General features: G+C 41.6%; 1 protein-coding gene across 13 annotated transcripts in view; it reads right to left on the bottom strand.

Annotated features, from left to right (window-relative positions):
* Positions 1-26,580, bottom strand: part of prrc2c (proline-rich coiled-coil 2C) — a 99,586-nt gene extending 73,006 nt beyond the window's left edge. For 12 of the 13 annotated variants that reach the window (XM_059984792.1, XM_059984801.1, XM_059984798.1 and 9 more), the window contains exon 1: positions 26,363-26,579. The gene's annotated coding sequence lies outside the window, so the exon portion shown is untranslated. Of the gene's footprint in view, positions 1-26,362 lie in introns of all 13 variants that reach the window. The other variant, XR_009514815.1, reaches the window with a different exon arrangement.
* Positions 26,581-27,085: the final 505 nt, after the last annotated feature.

The following is a 27,085-nucleotide window of genomic DNA, read 5'->3' as shown; positions in this document are numbered from 1 at the left end:
AGGCCTCTACTGTTGAGACTCAAAGAACCAGTTATTTTCCATCACAACATTAACATACTAAGGATGACATCTGTATAGCCCACGTCTTATAGTTAGTTTCTGTAAATGGGGGCCAATATGATACAATTAAAGAATTACAGGGCTCCTGATTGGATTTTGGATGAACTGAAGGAATGGACAGGAAGGAGGCTGTGGCATTAGGGAATTCATTTTGAGAAATCAACTCCTTGGATTGTAGAATGGGTCTATTGGATTAATTAATATTTCTTATCATAGATACAACCCAACCTACCTGGTATCCAAGGTTCATAAAGTGGAGTTCGGGTTTCAATTACTAACCCACCCAACTAAACTATAAAATGGCAAGGATGCACAAACTGATACATTATGAACTGAGTCCGAGGCTATGGGCCTACTCTGAGGATTCAGGTCTATGGATTAACTTTGGCTCAGAATGCTTCTGCATGCTTTTGAATTGGGTTTTTGCTTTGTGGCAGCCTGTAAGCAGACAAATATCAAAGTTGTATAATTTATACAAACTTTGATAATAAATGTACTTGGAGTCTTTGAAGTGACCAAGTGACTTCCTGTCATCAGGAGGGAGAGTATTAGATCTGGTTAAGAGTTAACAGATTATGAGCTTGCTTCTTATAACTATTCGCTATCTATCTTGCCTGTTGATAAAAGGACATTACTAAAATTTGCTTTGGCAAATGATCCTATCATATTGCCAGTTCAAGTACACATCATAAAAACAGATCCTTAAATTGCAGTTTGCCTAACTTAATCCTAACATTGGTTTCCGAAGTTTCAAGGAACTTTGTTTTGGCTGAACAAGTACTACCCAAGCCGGCTGTAAAACCACCCATACTGAAGTGGGTCAGAATTCTTAACCATAATGAAGCCATTATTAGTCTATGGGATAAATGATTGATTACTAATTTCATGTGGACTTAGTAATGATATTTTGCAGAATTCCCCCTTTTGGGATTAAGTTTGAAATTGTGGTCTGAATATTAATTTACATTCTTGCATTCATATGGTTTCTACATTTTTGTTGTTCTACTCTTTGGTCAAATGATTTTCCAGTCATTTATTTTCCTAAATATTTTTCGAGGTCACCTTAAACAATTTAAGTTTACATTCTAAATGCCATTCCAAGTCTCTTTAGAGATTGTCTTACTTTTTGATGAGTAATACCTACCTGTACCTCATTGTATTTTACTAATTAATGCTATACACACCAACATATACTGTAATATAAAATTAGACATACTTTTAAAATATTCAATACAAGCTTATACTTATATTTTTAAATGTTTATTGATATTACAATATCTATACAGTACATGACATTTTGCTAATTTTCAATTTACCAATATTATTTGATACGGACCTGAATTGTTTAGTTTCTCGTGGCTTATATTCACCCTGATACATTAATTAATGCAATCTGCAGAATCTTCTGTTTGTTTGGAGCAGGGGGAGAAAGAAGAGATCGTGGCCACGAATTAAAATCTGACCAACCTCTAATTGGAACAATGCATGAACAGTGGAAGTAAACAAACCAATTGTCATTGCTCTTGTCATGTGGTAGAAGGAATAGAGGCCACCGTTTTGTGAAATGGTTTGGCAACCTCCATTTTGTGAACTGGCTTTGTTCTATCATATGATGATCATGCCTCCTAGGGGTTCCCTCATTTTAATCTCCCTATTCAAATTTGGTTCATTACACAACCACCAATCCAGAATTGCCTTTTCCCCAGTGGGCTCAGCCATCAGCTGCTCTAAAAGGCCATCTCATTGGCATTCTACAAATTCCATCTCTTGGGATCCAGGCCCTACCTGATTTTCCCAATATGCCTGCATATTGAACTTCCCCATGACCATCGTAACATTGCCCTTTATACATGCTTTTTCTATCACTTATTGTAATTTATATATCCCATACTGACTATTGTTCCAAGGCCTGTAAATAACTCCCATCAGGATCTTTTTACCATTGCAGTTCACTCACAAGTCAGCATCTTCCAATCAATGTGTCACTTCTTTCTGCCTTGGACCAGAGCCAATGACAAAACTGACACATCAACAAGATTGGCCAGAGCCGACAAAACTGGAACAGTTTAAACTGATAAGAACAAGGGACTTTGGATGTGAAGCAGCAGGAGCTCTGGAGACCATCACAGGGATGATCCCGTGCTAGGGGCAGGAAGAAGGATCAACTGCTTGGCCAACAGCAGATCCCTTTTCTTAAGTGCTGTTGGAATGGTGATCCGAGTGAAATATTGGTACGAAGGGAATAACAACATGCATGACTTAAATTGTTTGCTGGCACAGGGTTAACAACTTATGCCAATATTTGTGTAAAGACAATAAAGCACCCAAGTTTTGAATTATGAATCAAGTAGTGGTTAGCACAACCTTGTCAGCTTGTTATAGGTCAGATAGTGGATGCATTGACTGTCATCTCTCAAAATTGCACTGATTTTTAGAATGTCTCTCACAATGGAAGGCAGCAATGTAATAGAGCACTAGAGAACATAGTGCTCCAATGACAAAATAGAGAAAATAATGACAGATTGGTTAACCTCAAATCAGTAATAAGGAAACTACAGAAATCTATCAGTAAGGAAGAGTACGAAAGTTCAAAGGTCCAATTTAATATCAGAGAAATGTATACAATATACATCCTGAAATGCTTCTTTGCAAACATCCACAAAAAAAAGAGAATTGCCCCAAAGAATGAATGACAGTTAAAAGTCCACCCCCCCCCCCGCTTAAGTGGCAGCAAGCAACAATCTCCCCCCCCCCACTGGCAAAAAAAAGCAAGCAACAGCACCACCACCGAGCACTCAAGCGTGAGCAAAGCAATAGCAAAGACACAGACTTGCAGTTACCCCAAAGACTTTGCATTTCATCAGGCATACCACAGGCTCGCTCTCTCCCTCTAATAAGGGAAAGGGAGGTGTCTCCTTTTTCCCAGCGAGTGGAGAGACATAACAAACAACTCGCTGGTTTACAGTGTAAAAAGTCCATTACGTTGCTTTTTCTGAGCTCTGTGCCTGAAGATCACAAAGATCCCTGGTCTTCGGGCACACACAGCAGCAGTAGATTTTCTGGCTCCCCCGACAACACACAGGTCTCCTGCTGTGACACCGACCCTTGATCCACCCGTCTCCAGAGACCTTAGGCTTCCAAATACAAGCCGGACTCTCAGGCCGAACCCTTGGTGTGCCAAACAACAGCCAGTCCTGACAGGTTCTTGCAGATTACAAATGTGTAGCTTATAGACAGCCTACACGTACAAACAAGCATTTGAGAGATTGGCAAGATGGGTTTGCCAGCTGCTATGAGGCTGCAGGCATCTTCTGCTGCGTGAGAATATCTAATAGTTGAGTTAAATACCTTGGTGTAATTTCCTCAGTTGGCTCATGTATTATTAAATATATTGTGCAACAGCCACATATCTGACCATGTCACAAGATGGAGATGACTAGTATCTTGAAAATTGGGATGAGACAATGTGAAACCATATTTGATAGATCCATTGAGCTTTGGAGCTGTAACTAGAAAATTACTGGATGACTATCCTTCTATGCATTATACTTACAAGGATTGGTTGAGAAACAAAATGGAGCTTTTGGGTTGGGAGAATATTAGTAGGATACAACTGATCTCTGGAGGGGCCAACTGTTCATAATATTTTGGACGAGTGTGATGGTTGAAAACATGGTGGCAAACAGAAGAACATGTGATTGCTTGAGGAAGAATCTGAGGAAGATAGAATAAATAATAATTGACTGAGACTTTTGGAACCAGAGTTTTGTGTCACTAAAATCCTCACAAGGTTCCTCTTTCCCCTACTCCAAGCACTGAACTACATTCTATATTAGCTATTATACTATGTTTTCTAACTCACCATAATCATCAAGCAACTGAGTGCAAGTTATTTTGAAGGACTATTCATGCGCTCTGGTTATTTTTGTTTACTGTATAACCTCTCAATTCTAGTATAATTTCTGCAAATGAAACCATTTTGATAACAAAGCTACAATGCTTGCAATCGTTCTCTGTATTGGTGAGACCCAATGGAAATTAGGGGACAATTTCAAGCACCTCAGCACCATCCACAATAAGATGAATTTCACGGTGCCCAGCCATTTAAATTCCTAAAACCCACTCCCATTCCAACATGTCATCACGTGGCCACCCTCAGAGTGGAGGAGCAACACCCTGTATTCTCTCTAGGTAGCTTCCAACTTGATGGCATGAATACAGATTCCTCCTTCTGCTAAAATTCAATTTTTCCTCCTCTCTCCTCTTCTGTTCCTCACTCTGGTCCCTTACAGCTTCTCCTCACTTGCTCATCACCCCATCACCCCTGGTTCTCCCATGGTTCACTGCTCGCTTAGCAGATTCCTTCCTTGGCAGTCCTTTGCCCTTTCCACCCATCACCACCCAGCCTCTTTCTTCACTCCCCCTTCCCCATCCTCCTGGCTTTACCTATCTCCTTCTAGATTGTCCTCCTTCCCCCTCCCCCATCATTTTACTCTGCTCTCTTTCCCCTTCCTTTCCAGTCCTGATGAAGGGTCTCAGCCTGAAATGTTGACTGTTCATTCATTTCCATAGACTGTGCCTGACCTGAATTCCTCTGGCACTGTGTATGTGTGTGCGTGTGCACACTCATGCATGCTTGTTTGTTTCTCAAGATTTCTAGTACGTGCAGAATATGTGTTCAGCTTTGTAACCAGTTCTATACAAGTGGACAAAACATTATTTGTTTGAAATAAAAGCAATATTACAAATGCTGATAATCTAAGGATGTAGGATTTCTAAAGTGCAATCGATCATCCAGCTGCAATGGAAGAAAAGTTTCATTCCCTCTTCACAGATTCTGCAGGACCTGCTAGCTACCTTTCACTACCTTCTGCAAATGCTATTTGATTATACTTTCAAAGAATTCTTTAGCAATGTGCTCAGCTCCTGCATACTGCTTTACCTATTAATAGGAAAATGTATCACGTCTCACTCAATTTTGCTTTATAATATTTTCATTAAGTACATCAAAAAAGTATTACAAAATATTCAATGAAACTGAAATCAAAGGATTCAAAGTACACTTATTATCAAAGCATGCATGCAGTATATAACCCTGAGATTTGTCTTGCCTAGACAGCTATGAAACAGACCCATGGAACCCATTGAAAGTAAAACACCACCCCCCCAGCAAGAAAAAAACGAAACACCCACATGGCAAAAAAAAGAGCGAAAACACCAAGTATAAAATACAAAATAAAAAGGCATATTTCAGTTCAGCCTAGTGCTCATTATCACAGGCCACCTGATTCAAAAATAGCCCAAAAGCAGCAACTAAAAAAGGAGCAACCATTTATAAATCACAAACATGAGATGCTGGAAATCCAAAGTAACACACACAGAATGCTGGAGGAACTCAGCAGGTCAAGCAGCATTGATGAAAGAATAAATAGTCAACATTTCAGGCCGAGGTGTCCAGATAAAGCATCTGAGTTCCTCCAGAATTATGTGTTACCAGTTATAAATGCTCCATTTATAAATAATGCATAGTTTCTAAATAAAACAAAACTTTATTTACATGGAGACCATGCAAGTTCCCAGCAGAATAACTCCAAATTTCCCCTCATCTCCTTGTACTCTACTCAATCATATGGCCAATAACTCTCATCAATTCTTTTATTGCTTACGCACATTAAGAGTAATTTAAAATAATTAACATAATGCATCTTTGATATATGGGGGGGAATCAATGGATTTAGCAGAAGTGCAAACTGTCACAGGGAGAAAGTACAAATTCCTCACAGAATGTACCCGAAGTTACGATCAAAGCTGGTCCCTGGAGCATTAACCACTAAGGCGCTGTTACATGACAACCACGAACTGTAACCACACATGCTTACTAACAGTCTTCAGAGATAGTAATATATTAGTTTTCATTTTCTTGACCAGTAGTAACCTTAGTCATATGCGAAGCCTTCATTTTTATCAAGTCTCAGTTTTTTCATTGTGCCTATACCAATCAGGTAAAACCAAATGTGTTCAGAAAACTAGTTCTATCATTGCTTGGGTGGGAAGGAAGAATTGGATGCAATGGTACAAATTTTTTCTTGCAAAAGATGTTGTACCGTTAGAATGGCATATTAAGTATTGGGCAAATAGCAAAAGTTAAGGCAGGAATTAAACTTCAGACTGTTTTAATGACCAGTACACAAAAACAGAAGATACAAATTAATAGTTGCATTCCTTTCTCCTTTAAACTGCAATGTAAGTCCAATCATTGCATGAAATTTTCTGCTTTAAAGTACCACAGAAGGCTATGCCGTTTAAATGCTTGAAGTCATAAGGTATGAAAATTTAATTAACCGAGAATGTTATAGACCTTCAAGTAAAATTCAAGAAGATTATCAACTAAGCTACTGCTAAACAGTTACTAGGTGGTCAAAGCAATTTAAAACTTTCCACAACAGTTTTGTCATTAATATTTCACAGAACCCATAAGAAATAATATTTAATCAAAAACCATTTTATGCAACTTAATATATGCCCTGTCTAATTTACAAAATATTTATGATATTTTATTACACTTCTTAGTCCTGACTTGATCATATATTGCAGGCAATGCCTTTCATTAGCCATCATTCCTAGGTTTGCTCTTCATATTACCACATGGTGTTTCACTTTTAGAGGAAAACAACCACAATGGTACTGCAGACACCTAATGCCCTCTAATTTTCAGACCATTATTACTTAAAACATAAAGGTGGTTTTTGGTATTAGATTCAGTACCTTAAACCAATTTCTATGAAATAAACTTTTATCAACCAAAGCTAAACCTCAATTGATACAAAGTAAATAAAAATTAATTGTAATAATTTGCCTAAAATTCCCCAGAAACGATATGGAGGCAGATATGTTACTTCTTTTTCCTTCAATTAAGGCTGGTGTACATCATACAGATGTAGAAATTAAAACCATGGGAATATTAGGTCCTGGAAGGAGTTATCTATAAATATCAGAAAGCAATATATTTGCCAATCCAGGCTCACATATTTGAACCAGATGCAGCTGTTGTGAAAGTTCTAGATCCGTAACTGATAAAAACCATCAGTAAACAAAACTAGAAAAACTCAGCAGGCCTTCATCAGAATTCAGATCTTTAAACTGAAATTCCCCCTCATGTTACCCTTAAACTTTTGCCCCCTAATTCTCAATTCATGTCTATTTTGTTGATATCTTTCCTATAATTCGGTGACCAAAACTGTAGACAATACTCCAAATTCGGCCTTACCAATGCCTTGTACAGTTTTAACATTACATCCCAACTCCTATACTCAATGCTCTGATTTATAAAGGCCAGCATACCAAAAGCTTTCTTCACCACCCTAATGCACATGAGATTCCACCTTCACGGAACTATGCACCATTATTCCTAGATCACTCTGTTCTACTGCATTCTTCAATGCCCTACCAGTTACCATGTATGTCCTATTTGGATTATTCCTACCAAAATGTAGCACCTCACACTTATCAGCATTAAACTCCTTCTGCCGTCATTCAGCCCACTCTTCCAACTGGCCTAAATCTCGGCAAGCTTTGAAAACCTACTTCATTATCCACAATGCCACCTACCTTAGTATCATCTGCGTACTTACTAATCCGATTTACCATCCCATCATCCAGATCATTAATGTATATGACAAACAACACTGGACCCAGTACAGATCCCTGAGGCACACCACTAGTCACACTTTATTTTCAATCGTGATCGTGATTACTTTCGTGAACAGAAACACTGCGGATTCAGAGCACCGCCACCGGGTCCTAATGTCCACCGCACTGAGACAGGTTAAATAAAGGTCTGGGGTTCTGCTGGGTCCCAAGATCCACCGCATTCAGACAGGCTTAATAAGGGACTTGAGCATCTGTTTTTTGGTATCTGTGAGAGATCCTAGAATCAATCCCTCGTGGATAAGGAGGGCCGACTGTATATGGAACTACAATGTTGTGGTTAACACTGAAAACCACCCAACTCGCTATCCTTGGGTATGTCGTGGAAAACGAGGTCATTGGCCCTGATCCCAACCGTATGCGCTCCCTGTTAGAACTCCCTCTTCCCACCACTCTCAAAGCCCTCAGACGGTGCCTGGGTTTTTTTTCCTATTATGCCCAATGGGTCCCCCATTACGCAGATAAGGCCCGCCCCCTGGTCAAGTCTACCACTTTTCCCCTCTCTGCTGAGGCCTGCGCGGCCTTCAGCTGCATTAAAGGGGACATTGCCAAAGCAATGATGCATGCGGTGGACGAGACCATTCCCTTCCAAGTAGAGAGTGACGTCTCCGATTTCGCGCTGGCTGCTACCCTCAATCAGGAAGGCAGGCCAGTAGCATTCTTTTCTCGTACCCTTCAAGGCTCTGAAATTCGGCACTCCGTGGTGGAGAAAGAAGCCCAGGCCATAGTGGAAGCTATTAGGCACTGGAGGCACAATCTCGTTGCTGACCGACCAGCGCTCGGTTGCGTTCACGTTCAGCAACCAACAGCGGGGCAAAATCAAAAATTATAAGATTTTGCGGTGGGGAATAGAACTCTCCACTTACAACTATGATATCCTGTACCGGCCTGGCAGACTCAATGAGCCCCCTGATGCCCTATCCCGGGGAACGTGTGCTAGCGCACAGCTCAGCCAGCTATACGCCCTTCATGCACATCTTTGCCATTATTGAGGGTGTGCAGGAACAGGTGATTAACGTCCAGGTTTTTGAAGTTTTAGATAATATAGAGGAGATTTGAGGAGTGGGGGGCAAAGAGCGAGAGAAGAGCTGCACTGCTAATCAGGGATAATAGCACTGCTGCACTTATGGCTGACAGGTTTGGGCAGAACTCAGGAACAGGAAGGGTGCAATTACACAAATGGGACTGTACTTCAGACCTCCCCAGTAGTTCCCAGAACACTGAGGGACAGATATGTAATCAGATTAAGGAAATGTGTAAAAAATATTAGGGTTCTTGTCATGTGGGATTTCAACTTCTCTATATGAACTGCAACCATCTTGGTGCAAGGGATTTAGATGGGTCAGAATTTGTCTGCAGGAGGGCTCCTATAATCATTATGTGGACTGTCCAATGAGAGGAGGAGCTCTACTGGACCTGTTGTTGTATAATGAACCTGGCCAGGTGACTGACCTTTCAGTGTTCAGCAGTTAGGAAACAATGACCACTACTACTCCTTAACTTTTAGGGTAACTATAGATAAGGATAGGTATTGTTCTCTCAAGAGTTTTCAATTGGAGTAGAGCATTATGAGGGCATTAGGCAAGAATGAAGAAGAGTTAATTTGGAACACCTTTTTTCTTGTATGTCCACATCAAGCATGCGGATGGTGTTTAAAGGTCAATTGCACAAAGTATAGTGAGAATGTGAAGAGGGTAAGGGGTATGTGTAAAGGGGGTGGGTGAGGGGTAAGTGTAGCAAAATATGTAGACAGGACAAGAGAGAGGTACATCATTGGGGAAGTAAGGAGAGGTAGCTAAAATAAGGTGCCAGGCCAGACGTGGAGACCACAAGGAAAAGGGAACCTACAACCACAAGACAATGTGCTTGGCAAAATATTTTAAGGATACCTATTTCAAGTGTCCTTAAGTACATCAGTATTAATTCTAGGTATTACACTTTAACCTTTGCTAAATTCTGAGTAATTAACATGCTTAGCTATGCAATAGCCAATCAATTGATGAATTTGAATCGGTAACCATATTTGCGAATGTAGTACCCTGCTTTTGGGTACAAGTATGACCTTTGTAAACCGACAAATTGGAAGTTGGCTACCTTATGCCCGAAGTGCGTGGGGCTGCGAACTCCTCTCTGAATAAAAACTGTTTCAGAGGTAATTTTGTGTCTCTGGTGTTTTTCCTCAACTGAGCAGGTAACAGTTACAGGTTGACAATAGGACAGGTATGTTCCTGTTAGAAAGGACATGGATGGAAAGATAGAGAACCTTGGATAACCAGAGGGCGATGAATTTGGTCAAGAAAAAGTAAGTGTAAAGCTTGGAAGTTAGGATCAAACAAAACACACTAATATAAAGATGTCAGAAAAGAACTAAAGAAGGGAATTAGGAAAGCTATGAGGGGCCATGAAGAGTCCTTGGTAAGTAAGATTAAGGTGAATCCCAGGGCATTCTATACATACATCAAGAGCAAGAGGACAACTGGGGAGAGGACAGGACCACTCAAGGATTGGGGGGTGGGGGGAAGGGGAGAAGAACATTTGCTTGGATGCGGAGAATGTGAGTGAGGTACTTGAAAAGTACTTTACTGCAGTAATTACCAAGGAAAAGGATATGGAGAACCAGGAGATCAGTGCCAAGTACGTATATAAATATGTTAAAGTGTTAGGGTATTTACAGATCGAGGACGAAGAGCTGGGCCCCCTAGTAAGTATTAAGGTGAATGACCCTGGGGCCTGATGAGATTTACTTAAGGTTATCGAAGGAGGTAAGAGATGAGATTGCTAGGGCCTTGATCAGTATTTGTGTCCAGTCTAGGCACAGGTGAGGTCCCAAAGGACAGATGAGTGGCTAATGTTGCACCTTTATTTAAGAGGGGAACAAGGGAAAATTGAGGAAACTATAGAATGGTAAGTCTCATGCTAGTTGCAGAGAAATTGCTGGAGAAAATTGTTCGGGATAGGTTATATGAACATCTGGAAACCCATGGCTTAATCAGGGAGAGCCAGCAGGGCTTTGTGCATGGCCAGTCACATTTTACCAACTTGACTGAGTTTGCTGATGAGAGATTGATGAAGGTAGGGCAGATGTTGTCTACATAATTTCAGTAAGGCATATGACCAAGTCCCTCATGGGAGGCTAATTGGCCGTTTAGATTTAGAACTACCTTGCACATAGAAGACAGTGGTTGAAGGGACTTATTCAAGCTGGAGGTCTGTAAATTAGTGGTGTTCTGCAGGGAGCTATGCTGGAACCGCTGCTGTTTATAATATATATATAAATGACCTGGATGGGTCAGTAAGCTTGCAGATAATATCAAGGTTGGTGGAGTTGTGGATAGCATAGAAGACTGGCAAAGAATACAGCATGATATGGATCAGTTGCAGATATGGGAAGAGAAATGGCAGGTGGAGATTCACCAGAAAAATGTTAGGTGTTGCACCTTGGTAGGGCAAATGCAAGGAGACAGTGCACTGTTAAGGGCAAAATCCTTAAGTGTTGCTGAGCAGCAAGATCATGGGATCCAAGTTCATAGCTCCGTAAAAGAGGCTACACAGGCCTGATAGTATGGTTAAGGCGGCTTATGGAATGCTTGTTTTTATTTGTTGAGGCATTAAGCTCAAAAGTCAAGAGATTATGTTGCAACTTTATAAAACTCTGGTTAGGTCACGTCTGGATTATTTCAGAGTTCTGATCACTGCACTACAAGAAGGATGCTGGGGCTTTTGAGAGGGCGCAGAAGGGGCTTACCAAGATGCTGCCCGGTTTAGAGTATAAGTGCTATTAGGAGAGGCTGGATAAACTTGGTTTGGATCCTCTGGAGAGACAGCGGATGAGTGGAGATCTGATTATGGTTTAAGACTATGAGAGGCGTAGATAGAGTTGACAGGGAGTATTTGTTTCCCAGGGTTGCAACGTCAAATTCTAGAGGGCACACATTGAAGGTGAGAAGGGATGTGAGGGGCAAGATTTTCTTTTAAACAGAGTGATGGATGCCTGGAATGCACTGCCTGGTATGGAAGTAGAGGCAAATACATTAGAGGCTTTTAACAGACATTGAGATAGGCACATGAATGTGGGGAAGTTAAGAGCGGTATGGACATTGTGTTAATAGGAGGAATGAGTGTTTGGGTCTTTTTGATTTGCTTTTTAGCTGGTTCAGTACAACATTGTGGCCATAGGGCCTGCTCCTGTGCTCTACTGTTTTATGTTCCATGAAAAATGGTGGCTATTGAAGGTTAACAGAGCTCGAATTACTGTAATGTCAAAGAAAATCCAAAAAATTGCAGTTAAGACCATAAGACATAGGAGGAAATTAGGCCATTCAGCCCAACATCTGCTCTGCCATTCCATCATGGCTGATCCTGGATCCTATTCAACTCCACAACACTGCCTTCTCACTGTATCCTTTGATGCCCTGACCGATCAGGAAACAATCAACTTTCGTCTTAAAAATACCCATAGACTTGGCCTCCACCGCAGTCCAGAGCATTTCCACAGATTCACTCAGCAGGTTGGGCAGCATCCGTTGACTGCTCTTTCAATGGATGCTGCCCGACCTGCTGAGCTCATCCAGCTTTTTTGTACGTCTTGATTTGACCACAGCATCTGTAGTGTACTTTGTGTCCACAGATTCACTACTCTCTGGCTAAAAAAAAACAAAAATTCCTCCTTACCTCTATCCTAAAAAGTCACCCCTCAATTTTGAGGCTGTGCCCTCTAGTTCTGGATACCCCACCATAGGAAACATCCTCTCCACATCCACCCTAGCTAGTCCTTTCAACATTTGGTAGGTTTCAATGAGATCCTCTACATTCTTCTAAATTCCAGTGAGTGCCGGCTCAAAGCAGCCAATTCTTAGAATTAATTCTTAGAATCATCCCCATGAACCTCATGGAGTCTCTTTAATGACAACACATCCTTTAAGATATGTGACCCAAAATTGTTGGCAATACTCCAAGTATGGCCTGACTAGTCTTATAAAGGCTCAGCATTATCTCCTTGCTTTTATATTATTTTCCCATTGAAATAAATGTCAACATTGCATGTGCCTTCCTTACCACAGACAACCTGTAAATTAATCTTCTGGGAGTTTTGCATGTGGACTCCCAAGTCCCACTCTGCATTTCTGATGTTGGAACCTTCTCCCCATTTAGATAATAGTCTACACTATTGTTTCTTTTACCAAAATCCATTGTCATACTTTTCCCAGCGCTTTATTCCATCTACCACTTTTTGTCCATTCTTTCAATGACCGTAAATTCCGGACTATAAGCCGCTACTTTTTTCCCATGCTTTGAACACTGCGGCAACACTGCGGCCTATACTACGGTGCGGCTAATGCATGTTTTTTTCATGCCGCCAAAAACATTTTGCCTCGTAACAGTAGACCAATAAAATTGATGAGTAGTTCACAGAGGTCCAATGAAATTGTACGATAAATCAAGCGCACTTTCACAATTAAATTATTGTAAATCAGTCATTTGTACTCACCCTCATCAACATGGAAAACACTCGAAGAAAAGCATATGATGCAGCTTTTAAGTTAAAGACGATCAATCTGGCGGTTGAAGAAGGAAATCGAGCTGCTGCACATAATCTTGGCATAAATGAATCGATGGTGAGATGGTGGAGACGCCAGCGTGAAGAACTGAGTCAATGCAAAAAGACGACAAAAGCTTTCAGAGGTAATCATAGCAGATGACCTGAACTTGAAAACTTTCTTGAAGATTGGGTTAACACACAGAGAGCAGGCGGCCGCGGTGTTTCCACCGTGCAGATCAGACTGAAGGCTAAAGCAATCGCCACCAAAATGAAAATCGAAGATTTTAGAGGTGGGCCATCGTGGTGTTTTAGATTTATGAGACGAAAAGGCCTGTCCGTCAGGGTACACACGACTCTGTGTCAGCAGCTCCCTCCCGACCATGAGGAAAATCTTGTTAACTTCCGCACATTCAAACAAAGATAGCAGAGAATTCCATCGGGCCAGATGATATCATAAATATGGATGAAGTGCCTTTGACGTTTGACCTGCCTCTCACTCGGACTGTTGATAAAAAAGGTGACTCGTCCATCACACTGAAAACAAGTGGCCATGAGAGAACGCATTTTACTTGTGTTCTGAGCTGCAAAGCATCCGGACTGAAGCTTCCACCGATGGTGATTTTTAAGCGGCTGACAATGCCAAAGGAAAAATTCCCAAAAGAAATCATGGTGAAAGTCAATAGGAAAGGTTGGATGATGGAGAGTCTAATGAAGGATTGGCTGAGAGAGTGCTACGCCAAGCGACCAGGGGGATTTTTTCACAGAAAAAAACGGCACTGCACGTTGAGTGGGAGGCTTGGATGACGAACGGCGAGAAATCCTTTACCAAAACAGGACGCATGCGAAGAGGATCTTTAACTCAAGTCTGCCAGTGGATCCTAAATGCGTGGAGCCGTGTCACAACATCCACCATCACCAATGGGTTTCGAAAGGCTGGACTGCTGCGTGATGAAGAGGACCGCGTGCGCTCAAGTGAGAGCGACAACGAAGAGACTGAAGTGAGTGACGAGATCCTGAGGTTGTTCAATTCGGACACAGAAGAAGAGGACTTTGATGGTTTTAGTGCGCAGGAGGAAGATGAAGAAGGCGATCAATAACTTTTCCTGGTAGGCTGCAGTATATATATTTTTTTACCAGTCGTTAGGAGATATTGGAATGTTGTTCGTGCACTGTTCAGTAAAAAAGTATACGCAACGTAATTTGTGTGTTACCGATACGTATGCATATTTAAAAGTAGCTGTGTTACAGGCACTGTTCGAAAAAAAGCATTTGCAATATGTATTTGTTTATGTTACCATACGGATTTAATTAAAAGTTAAAAAATCCTCACGTGTAATATCTTTCTGTGTAAATATCTCATATTACAACGTGGGACACCTGCGGCTTAAAATCCGGTGTGGCCTGTACAAGTACAAAATTGATTTTCTTTCTAAAATTAGAGCGTGCAGCTTTTAATCAGGTGCGCTCTGTAGTCCGGAATCTACGGTAGTTTCAGTCCTGCTGAAATCGCATTGCTTCCTCTGCACTAACTCCTCCATCTATCTTTGTATCACCTGCAATCTTTGCCACAAAGCCATCAACTCCATTATCCAAATCACTGACAATGTGAAAAGTGGAGGTCCCAATACTGACCCAAGGAACACCACTAGTCACTGGCAGCCAACCAGAAAAGGCCCCCTTAATGCCTCCTGGCTGCCAGCTATTCCTTTATGCTGGCCTGTATCTTTCCTGTAATGCCATAGGATTTTATCTTGTAAGTAACCTTACGTGTGCCATCTAATCAAACGTCTTCTGAAAATCCAAGTAAATGACATCTACTGCCTCTCTGTCCACTCTGCTTGTTACTTCCTCGAAGTCTAACAGAAATATCAGGCATGATTTCCCTTCACAGAAACCATGCTTTGACATATTTTATCATTAGTCTCCGAGTATCCTGAAACCTCATCCTTAATAATAGACTCCAACACTTTCCGAACCACTGAGGCTAGGTAACTAGCCTGTAATTTCCATTCTATTGCCTTCCTTCCTTCTTAAAGAGTGGAGAGACATTTGCAATCTTCCAGTCCTCTGGAACCATACCAGTTTTCAAAGAAATCAGAATTTTGGATACTGCCAGCAAAGGAGAACTTTACTGCTGCATTTTTTTGTTTTAAGAGGTCCTTCTGTTAATACAGTAATGCACTACAGACACCACTCTTTATTCACGAAGCAGGTCAATAGAATGCTACAAGGAAATGCTCCACAAGTCTTGTGTGTCTCACCTGCAAAACATTGAGGGCTAACTGGCAGGGGGAACAATCACAGATGGGACTGCCTTCTGATTTGCAGTACTGATTTTTGAACAATTGGTCTCTCAATTGCAATCTTCTAAAAGCTTAAGGAAAAATCTCCAGTGGCATAACTAACTATATGACTCATGTTCATAACAATGCCACAGCTTTTATACTCATACAACAGACATCCTCAAAAGATCTTTCTACATGTTTTGGAGGCTGCCTGGTCAATTACTAATATTGTTCTTTAGGTGAATGCCTAGACACTAGTAACAGCTGTCCTAATATCCTCAGGATCAGCCAACATAGACTCTAATACTTTCCCAACCACTGAGGTTAGGTTAACTAGCCTATAATTACCTTTGAATATTACCTGGATCTAACTCTCACTTTGCTATCTGGGCACTTTTGTGCTAGATTACAGATGAGCACCACTGTACAACTTCAATAGTTCTCTACCTCTGGCTTCCCTTTTATTGGATTTGATACATTGATCTCAGCTTTAACCTTGAGTTTTTATATTCTTTCAACTGTTTATTTTGGCAGTTTGCCCTCTCACACATAACACTAATGAACCTCCATCTTGTCCTATTCAACATTTCCATAATTGATTCATTAAACTGCAATAGCAAATCCATTCTCACTGGCTTTCTACAAGTCTTCCTTCCTCCAGACTTGAGCCTGCACTCACTGGAATTTAGAAGAATGTGGAGGTTCTCATTGAAACCTACCAAATGTTTAAAGGACTAGACTGAAAAAGATCTTATATCAAAATCATTGTCTCGACAGAGACCTATCTGATGCACAATGATACTTTTAATGAAGCTTTCCAGCACCTTCCACCACAGCAGCTTAAAGAGAAAAGATATCAATAAGAAGGTATGACTTTATGGTGCAACATATCACACCAATCCATATACATTTTCCTACTGACACTTAACACTGTTCAGCACTTTAAAATCCTTGTTCACCTGCCCACATGAGAAACGCTGCACAATTTTTATTCCACATTTTAATTTTTCTCCCGTGACTGCCTTCACTTTGGAGCTCTAGCCAAAGCCTCAATTCACGTCTCTGCTTGCGTTACCAACTTGCGTCCAGTTTTGACGCCACTGTCCACATTAAGACAATTACATGTTCATTGTTTTTATTAATGAGCTTAATCATTGCCAGTTACATCTAGACAACATAGAACTACAAGTTGTACTATCCTTTGCAAAATATCCCAGAATCAAAGGTAACTTCCAATTTTTTTTTTAAAAAGTCTTCATAAACTATCCTCATCTTAACATCATGTAAGGAAGCAATGACTTCAGCTATCTGACACATCAGTCTTCCCATTCTGTAAAGCCGAACATCAAGGACTCACTGTAGAACTGGCGATTCCTTAACATACAACTTCTGAATTCACAATGCCCATAACTCCATTTCATTCTAGTTCCACCAAGCTGCTGACCACTCAGCTTTACATTATGGTATTCAGTCTAAAATGTACTCTGATTACATACTTATCTTCATGATCACTCAGGTTTATTAAATAAACTTCTGTCCTCTTAAATTCCTACTGTTCCTCCAAAAATCCATGAATAATGTAAAATCCCAAATATATGCACGTTTCCCACTATTCCAAATTTCCTTCAAATAAAAATTCCCATCCTGGTACAGTTAGGGAACAGCCCATAAAGATCATAAATAACTAATTTAGAATGTTTTCAATCCCTTTGCCACATTTTCTACTGTTGTTCTTTAACAATACCCAATTAAATGAGATACCTTTATCTAGTTTCTGTCTTACCTATCTGGAGCAAAAGAATTAAAATTGCTATTACTTCCCCTTCCTGGATCACAGTCGAGTTGTGAAACTTGCTCTGGATTCTCAGATTGCTCATTCCTTATCAACATTATTTGAATATGCTTTATTTTATGCGGAGGATACTCATTTCTACTCAACCTCAATTTGTCTACCAATGCATGATATTTAGCATCACACCTGTTAACTGAGCATTGAGAAAAGTAGCAGCAATGGCCTCCAACTCATGCTGTGATGATCCAGATAACTGCTCTGCATTCTCAGTCTAGCTCTGAACTGTCTTGATGTATTGGATCTCCAGAATAGCTTTCAGCTTAAAAAGCTCACCTTGCTCTACCTACATTCTTCCAAATCTAGCATCTTGCACATACAAATTTAATCAATCCACAGGCCAAGTATTTTGCACTAGTGCTTCTACCCTAAAACCTCTCAGTTGTTCTTTTCCCTTGGCCTCTCCAGCCATCTCCTTGGTGACGCTTTAAAACATTTGTTTCAGTGCAATGTCAAATGTTGATCAATAACGGTTAGGAAAATTAGTGGGGGATTGGGATTTGCTCTGCAAACCACCACAGGCACGATGGGCTGAAAAAGCCAATCAACTCTGCACGAGGAAGTATGTAATAAATATAATGTCACTACTTTGAATGAGTTATTACACAAGTTGTTGACCATACCATAAATACTCTTAGGAAAAGAGAATTGTTCCACAAATGAGAACAATACCCATACATGAATAGGATTAAATGAAGATTTTAAAATAATACAAAGATGAATTTAAAGTAGAGAGAAAGAGACACCAACAGTGGTCATGTTAAAACTACTGCACATGGGTATAAAAATAATCAAAATAAATGAAATACTGAAATGTCTCAAAACGGTAAAGAACATGAAGCATTATCTTGAGTTTAACCCACACAAGCCTCCAACTTATCAAAGTATATCAATGGGAAGTATTTTCTCATCCTGTGTTCATCCAGGTTCTAAGAAGTTGCAACCTAAAAACAAGGATACAATGCTTACATTGTACGAGGCCTTGGTAAGATTCCAACCAAAAGTATTATATTCAGTATGGGCACCATAGTTCAAGCAAATTTTGGTCTTCAAAAAGCTAAAATGGACTACAATATCCAAGTTTCAAAGCTTGAATTATGTGGTTATATTCCATAAATACAGTGTGTATTGATGAGAATTAATGTGGTTGAGGTGGTAAGTTAACTGAAGCACTCCATATCATAATGTCTTCAGGGATTATCACAGAACAAGGAAGCATCTACTAAAGTTTAACAGAAAACAGTTTTAGCGCAATCCAAAGGCTAACAGTACCCAATTACAAGAGGATTGGACATTTGCTGATTTTGTTTTAAAATGTTACCAGTTATATCCAAGATGGAATTCTGTTCAACTCTGAAGCCAGACATCAAGGACACGCTTAAACTGAGATCACTGAAGAGAGCTACTAAAAGCAGTGTAGCTGTGTGCAGATACTGAGGCTACATCCACACTAGACTGGATAATTTTGAAAAGCCAGTTTCACGTAAAAACGATAGGCGTCCACACTATGCGTTTTTAAAAAATATCTCTGTCCACATTAAAACGGAGATTTTGGCAAATCTCCTCCTACTGCGAATGCGCAGAACACATCCACCGAAAACAAGCAACATGTTTAGTGTCGAATCTCGCTGTGAAAGATGTTTGTGCAGTTACAGACTAGAAAAACTTAAACGATGGGCAGCTGTTGGCTCTCGCGCAGGAGGACTTAAAACAAAAAAAAAACAAATACCGAAACGTATGGAGGCAACCGACAGGGAGTTCACGGACAGTATGACCCAGCTGATGATGAACACTGGAAAACCGACTAACTCTGTTGCATTAATAAAACTGCTTGTTAAATGTGTAAAACATGTCTGCATCAGTATTATCTTGTATTTCCATACAATGTTACATTAAGCTGTTACACATCTATTGTCAGAGAAGTATTTGCATATATAGGTAAACCACCTTCATACAAGCAAGGTCAGAAAACTGGGCAAAGTGAGTATACTTATTTATTCAGTAAGTTAAGGGTCAAATTATTTGCTGAGTACACTTTTAACTCTTCTGGCTTCAGTCTTGTTGCCGTCTGTTCTGAAATTGTTAGGTTGCGTTCAAGAAAACAATGAAATGGCGCACTGCCGTCTGACAGCGTTTTCAGATGTCTCCGGTTACCCTGTCCACACTGATCTGCTGAATCAGCGTTTTCAAAAATACCCACCCTGGAAAGCGTTTCTGAAAAGCTCCGGTTTCGGGGGACGAAAACGCCGTTTTAGAGTGGACGAAGGGTCAAAACGAAGAGAAAAAGCTTCAGTTACGGACTTATCCGGTGTAGTGTGGACGTAGCCTGAGATTGCTTTTCACAAACCACAATACTGCTTTCTTCACAAAGCCTTTTGTAATTCTAAATGTGATAACGTGAAATTACTTGAGGGTGTGGAAGAAATGTAGGAAGAAAGATGTGTGTTTTATATGTGTGCATAGATTTGATTACTGGAAGACAGATTTAAATTCACTGCAAGAACCAGAAGCACAATGACTTAAAAAGAGAGCGGCAAGCTATGATGATTTGAAATACATTACAGTCGGTCCTCCTTATCTGTGGATTCTGCATGTGCAGTGTCAACAAACAACAGAGCGGGAAAACCCGGAAATTCTCTCTCCAGCACTCATTATTTGAGCATGTACAGACTATTTTTTCTTGTCATTATTCCCTAAACAATACAGTATAACTACTATTTACATAGCATTTACATTGTATTAGGTATAAGTAATCTAGAAATGACTTAAAAGTACAGGCAGTCCCTGGGTTATGAATGAGTTTCGTTCCTGCGTCTGTCTTTAAGTCGGATTTGAAGTCTGAACAGGTACATCCGGTATAATTTAGCGTCAGTTAGTCAAACGTTTTTCTTAGTATATAGTACATATTTTACCTTTCTATACATATAAAACACTTAAGAAACATATGTATTTCAATAATTAAGCCACTTAGTAATATTAATAATTGGAGCTTTCATCAGGGCAGTGCCTTTCACATGCTCCATTATAATTGTTTTGATTGTTGACTGACTGTAGCCTAACGCTTTTCCAATGACCGATGGCATTTCACTTCTTTCCGATCGCTTTATTACTTCCATCTTATTTTCAATCGTGATTATTTTTGTGAACAGAAACACTGCGGATTCAGAGCTGCACCGCCAGGTCCTAATGTCCACCGCACTGAGCCAGGTTAAATAAGAGTCGTGAGCATCCGCGATTTTTGGTATCCATGGGGGGGTCTCGGAACCAATCCCCCACGGATAAGGAGGGCTGACTGTACTTGAAAGAGGTGGAACCAGATTCTTTCCCTTTGCCATCCGATTCCTAAATGGATATTGAACCCCTGAACACTACCTCACTTTAAAAATATATATTATTTCTGTTTTTTTACATGATTTTTGATTTATTCAATATATGTATATTTTAAATGATTTATTATTTATCTTTCTTTCTGCTATATTATTCTTGATTAGCCAGGGCATCAAAGGGTATGGGTTGAAAGCAGGAGACTGGGGATGACTGGAAGAATTGGATCAGTGAAGCAGACTCTATGGACCAAATAGCCTACTTCTGCTCTATATCTTATTGTATTATTATGTATTGCATTGAACTGCTGCTGCTAAGTTAACAAATTTCACGACGCATGCTGATGATAATAAGCCTGATTCTGAGGTTCAACACACTCAACAAAAACAAAGGGAATTAGATGAGTACTTAATAGAGAAAAGTTGCAGTGGCTGAGGTGTGGGTGAAACAGACAGACCCAGCAATGCTAATTTGATATCTTTCGAATATCCAGACATGATGTCCAAAATAATTTTCTCCTCTAGCTTCATGCCATACAGTCAATGAAACGAAGGTAGCAAACTGGTCAAGCTGAAATTATGAAGGCAGACTATTAAGTGGCTTGAATAATCAAAGGTAAACAACAGCAAACTACTTGCTACAGAATAATAGCAAAACATAATAAGTTTATCCCAGTATCTAAAGTCAAAAGAAACAGGTTTGTTACAGATTATCTAAAAGTAAACAAGTGGCTCAAAGGAATATTTGGATTCTTGGAATGTAAATGTAAATGTTGTGACTCCCGTCTCCCCTTCCCCCACCACCACTATGCAATCCCCTCACCCTCAGATCCCATCGTCAGCTCCTGGGCCTCAGAGGCTCCATCTTCCTCTCACCCCAACCCTTCCCTCTCCACTGACACTACCAGCCTCCCTCCCCCCCTCTGATCCCATCTCTCATCCATTCCCTCTGACCTTCAACTCTCTGAGGCAGAGCGCTCTGTCCTCATTCAGGGCCTCACCTGTGTCCCCCTTCGCTCACACCTCAGTGAGTTCCGCGTACGCCATGACTCTGAACTCTTCTTCCGCCGGCTCCGTCTCTGAGCTTACTTCTTTGACAAGGACTCTCCAACCCCCACCGATGACCCCTTCTCCCATCTTCAACCCTCCTCCTCTTCATGGACACCCTGCTCTGGATCTCTTTATTGCTAATTGCCGATGGGACATCAACCGTCTTGACTTCACCACACCATGTTCCAATCCCAACCTCACTCCTTCCGAACACTCGGATCTCCGCTCCCTCCGCACCAATCCCAATCTCACTATAAAACCTGCTGATAAGGGGGGAGCTGTTGTTGTCTGGCATACTGACCTCTACCTGGCCGAGGCACTGCAACAACTGTCTGATACCTCCTCTTATTTACCCTTTGATCATGACCCCACTAAGGAGCACCAGGCCATTGTCTCCTATACCATCACCAACCTTATCAGCTCTGGGGATCTCCCATCCACTGCCACCAATCTCATAGTTCCCACACCCCACACTTCCCGTTTCTACCTCCTACCCAAGATCCACAAACCTGCCTGTCCAGGTAGACCTATTGTCTCAGCTTGCTCCTGCCCCACTGAACTCATTTCTGCATACCTTGACACTGTCTTATCCCCCCCTTGTTCAATCTCTTCCCACCTATGTTCATGAGACTTCTCATGCTTTGAATTTTTTCAATGATTTTAAGTTCCCTGGCCCCCACAGTCTTATTTTCACTACCTCCATCCCCCACCGAGATGGTCTCGAAGCTCTTCGCTTTTTTTTGGATTCCAGACCTAACCAATTTCCCTCTACCACCACTCTCCTCCGTCTAGCGGAATTAGTTCTTACTCTCAATAATTTCTCCTTTGGCTCCTCCCACTTCCTCCAAACCAAGGGTGTAGCCATGGATACCCGTATGGGCCCCAGTTATGCCTGCCTTTTTGTTGGCTTTGTGGAACAGTCCATGTTCCAAGTCTATACCGGTATCTACCCCCCTCTTTTCCTTCGCTATGTCGACGACTGCATTGGCGCTGCCTCTTGCACGCATGCTGAGCTCGTTGACTTCATTAACTTTGCCTCCAACTTTCACCCTGCCCTCAAATTTACCTGGTCCATTTCCCCCCCCCCCCTTGATCTTTCTGTCTCCATCTCTGGAGACGGCCTATCTACTGATATATACTATAAGCCTAAAGGCTCTCACAGCTACCTGGACTATTCCTCTTCCCACCTTGTCTCTTGCAAAAAGGCTATCCCTTTCTCACAATTCCTCCATCTCAGCCGCATCTGATCTCAGGATGAGGCTTTTCATTCCAGGACGAAGGAATTGTCTTCCTTTTTTAAACAAAGGGGCTTCCCTTCATCTACCATCAACTCTGCTCTCAAACGCATCTCCCCCATTTCCCGCACATCTGCCCTCACCCCATCCAACCGCCACCCCACTCGGGATAGTTCTTACTTACCACTCCACAAGCTTCACGGACCAACGTATAATTCTCCGTAACTTCCGCCACCTCCAACAGGATCCCACTACCAAACACATTTTTCCCCCCCCCTCCCTTCTGGTTTTCGCAGGGATCGCTCCCTACCCGACTCCCTTGTCCACTCGTCCCCCCCCATCCTTTCCCACCGATCTCCCTCCTGGCACTTATCCTTGTAAACGGAACAAGTGCTACACCTGCCCTTACACTTCCTCCTTCACCACCATTCAGGGCCCCAGACAGTCCTCCCAGGTGAGGCGACACTTCACCTGTGAGTCTGCTGGTGTGGTATACTGCGTCCGGTGCTCCCGGTGTGGCCTTTTATATATTGGTGAGACCCAATGTAGACTGGGAGACCGTTTCGCTGAACACCAACGCTCGGTCCGCCAGAAAAAGCAGGATCTCCCAGTGGCCACACATTTTAATTCCACGTCCCATTCCCATTCTGATATGTCTATCCATGCCTCCTCTATTGTCACAATGAATCCAAACTCAGGTTGGAGGAACAACACCTTATATACCGGCTGGGTAGCCTCCAACCTGATGACATGAACATTGACTTCTCTAACTTCCGTTAATGCCCCTCCTCCCCTTCTTACCCCATCCCTGACATATTTAGTTGTTTGCCTGTTCTCCATCTCCCTCTGATGCTCTCCCCCTCCTTTCTTTCTCCTCCTGTCCCATGATCCTTTCCCTTCTCCAGCTGTTTCACTTTCGCCAATCACCTCTCCAGCTCTTAGATTCATCCCACCTCCTCCGGTCTTCTATCATTTCACATTTCCCCCTCCCCCCACTACTTTCAAATCTCTTACTAGCTTTCCTTTCGGTTAGTCCTGACGAAGGGTCTCGGCCCGAAACGTCGACAGCGCTTCTCCCTATAGATGCTGCCTGGCCTGCTGTGTTCCACCAGCATTTTGTGTATGTTGTTGTAAAATATTGAAAGATGGTTAAGGACTAACAGGGGATATATGTAACGTTTCTCTGATGTAGCTATATATAATTGAGCTATTGGAACTGTGCTCCATCCAACGATCAAGGCTTGGACAAAAAAGGTGGAAAGCTTCCTACAGGTTGAAACACTCTAGACCGGCATTCTGTAGTTTGGCAACTCTTGTTACCCATTACATTTTGAATCTGTAATACAGATGGATAACAATTAACTAATTCTTTCTAAGATCCAAAACTAACCAAAATTAGTGTTAGCCTAAAGCTGATCAACCTACCAGTGCAAATTTTGCAATCTCAGCTGAAAGCCTTTCTCAGTCAGGAAAATTTAGGATTACTGACAGTTTCTGGAACTCTTGTGAACTGGGAAATGTTTTATTTTAAAAAAAAGAGTTCTCCTGCTCAGGTTAAGATAATTAAGGATAATTTCTGTGCCTCAGAACCAGTTGTTCAACTGTGCTGGACTAGAGAGCAGTAGTAACAAATTCCTATAACAAAACCAGAAAAAGTACAAAAAGTGCATGTTTTCAGTACGCATGAACAATACAGAAATACAGATTAGATTATAAAACTCCCATAGTCAACCATTTAGATACTACCTCAAGATTCATTCCAGGAGTAAAAAAAGAGTAAACTAGTGATAATTTTTGGGTCATGGTATCCTGCAATATAAAGATGAGTGAAGCCAAGAATCAACCCTGAAAAAGACACAATTGCCAAGTAACAAATAGTTAATAACCAAAAATAATCTGAAGGAACTCAGTGGATCGAAAAAAACGCTGCATCAGGACTGTGCTGAAACAATGACAATTCCTTTCCTCCCACAAATGCTGCTGGATCTACTAAATTCTTCCAACAGAATGTTTGTTACTCCAAATTCCATCATCAGCAAACTTCTGTGAAACTGAAGAGTTAAATGCTTCAGTAACGATTCAGACAAAAATTTAAAAGGGCACATTACTTATCACCTTTTTGTCAATGACCAACAACGTGACTACAAAGTCAAGAAAATATTAGTCACATTCTGACTCTGCCTATCTGCATAACTGGACAATAACCAGAAGGAAGTGCTGACCAATACTTCCTGGCGATTTCAGTGATCTTTTAAAGTACAAACTGAAGGTCTGTTTCAGGATCAACCTATTCTGCAGTTTGAAACGTAGCTAAACTAAACGGGGTTACAAAATTCCGTGGCTAATTGTGGACATTTAAAATCTACAAGCTTGCTCCAAAACGCCAAAATTGATTACCTTTTAATAATCTTTAATAAATATTAATATCTGCTTGCGGACATGTTTTACTGCTTTCATAAACACGGTCTGCAATTACATAAGTAAACAGTTGGCAAGATGATAAACAGCGGAAATGCGAAAATATTAATGAACGTTAGAACACCGCTTCCGCAGTTGTACACTTAAAAAGATTACATTTGGTTTGAGGGACATCCTATTACATTTACTCACAATACTAGGCAACTTCTATTGGCATCGAAGTACAGAACACGAAAAGGAACGTCTTCCGGCACTTCGGTCATGAAGACATTCTTAAAAGGAACCTCACAAACTTCTTACATTATTACAATAGATATTTCATCTAGAAATGCGAGTGAAATTAGCAAATAGATATTTGCTAATCTAAAAAACTAAAAGACCACTCTAAAACAGTATGTGCGTGTTGGGGAGGGGTGAAGAGAGATTGGGGAGAGAAAGAGGAGCGAGAAATAAAGCTGTAAAACCGTCTTCCTCGTTCCTCTTCTCACAGATCCTAACCTGAAATGTACTCTCGATACGAAACTCAAGGCTACTTAAAAAAATTCTCGACACACACAGACAAGTAATGCGTAGGACTGAAACAAAGCTTGGGGAACAAATCTGGCCTCGGTGTAAAGTTTGATGATGGGGTGGGGGGGGGGGTGAAGGAGATTGATGGTGAACAGGCTTCGAGACAAAGCTGCAGTGCGTCAACCATCAGTACTTCCCCACCGTAAATAACTCAGCTGCGCACTCTCAGCCCCACCGGCAGGCTCACCCCTACGTTACAGGAAGGAGCCGCGAGGTAGCATAAGCTTGGGCCGCAGATCGAGAGGCGGCTGAACGGGCGAGATGCCGCGGACTGCAGACTCCGAGGCCCCAACCCGGCTACTGGGCCCAGGCTCCACTCGCCTTACCTCGCCGTCTGCGCTGGCGTGTTCTCTTGTTTCGCTTTCTCTTCTGCGGGGGGTGGGGAAGAAAAACCCGAAAGTCGGCGAGTTTTCAGGCCGGCCGGGCGCCACTGATCCCGACGTGCTGCGCTTCTGAGGACCTCCGTGCACCTCGCTCTCCTTCCACTACCACTCACTCGCATTAACCGCGGATCCGCACTGGCAAAGATGGCCGCCCGCCAGAAGCCGGCGGGTTAACGTCAGCGCGTTGCCGGTAAACGCACGCTTGCGTGCGTCACTACGTGCGGACTCCCACGCTCCTCGTAGACGTCACCGTTTCCGGCCCGGCCTGCCAGCGCAGGGTAGGGTAAAGGTTGTTGGGTTACTACAGTGAGTGATTCCATCAGTCTGATGAGGTGTTCATGCAATTTGAAATGTACTCTGTATTCTTTTAATAATGAGCCCTCCACCTTGGCATTTGAAATAAGTACAAGTCGTGGTTGCTGACGGCCTTCTACCAGTTCTGTATGAACTATTAGGTATAACACCGTCCTTAGTTTCTCAGTGTGAAGGAGATTCTGCATGTCACTGAATACTAACATTTCTACAGGTGTACTGTTGCAGGTTTCCTAACTGATCTGGTACAGAAATTATAAAAAAGGTGCAAGAGCTGTGAACTCAGGCCAGTACATCCCTCCCCACATCAGTCATGAGGCACTTGCTCAAGAAAGCAACATCTTTCATTAAATT

This window comes from Hypanus sabinus, chromosome 11 (assembly GCF_030144855.1).
Source record: "Hypanus sabinus isolate sHypSab1 chromosome 11, sHypSab1.hap1, whole genome shotgun sequence".
NCBI lineage: Eukaryota > Metazoa > Chordata > Chondrichthyes > Myliobatiformes > Dasyatidae > Hypanus > Hypanus sabinus.
Note: the sequence above shows the minus strand (reverse complement) of the source record. Positions and strands in the feature narration are given on the sequence as shown.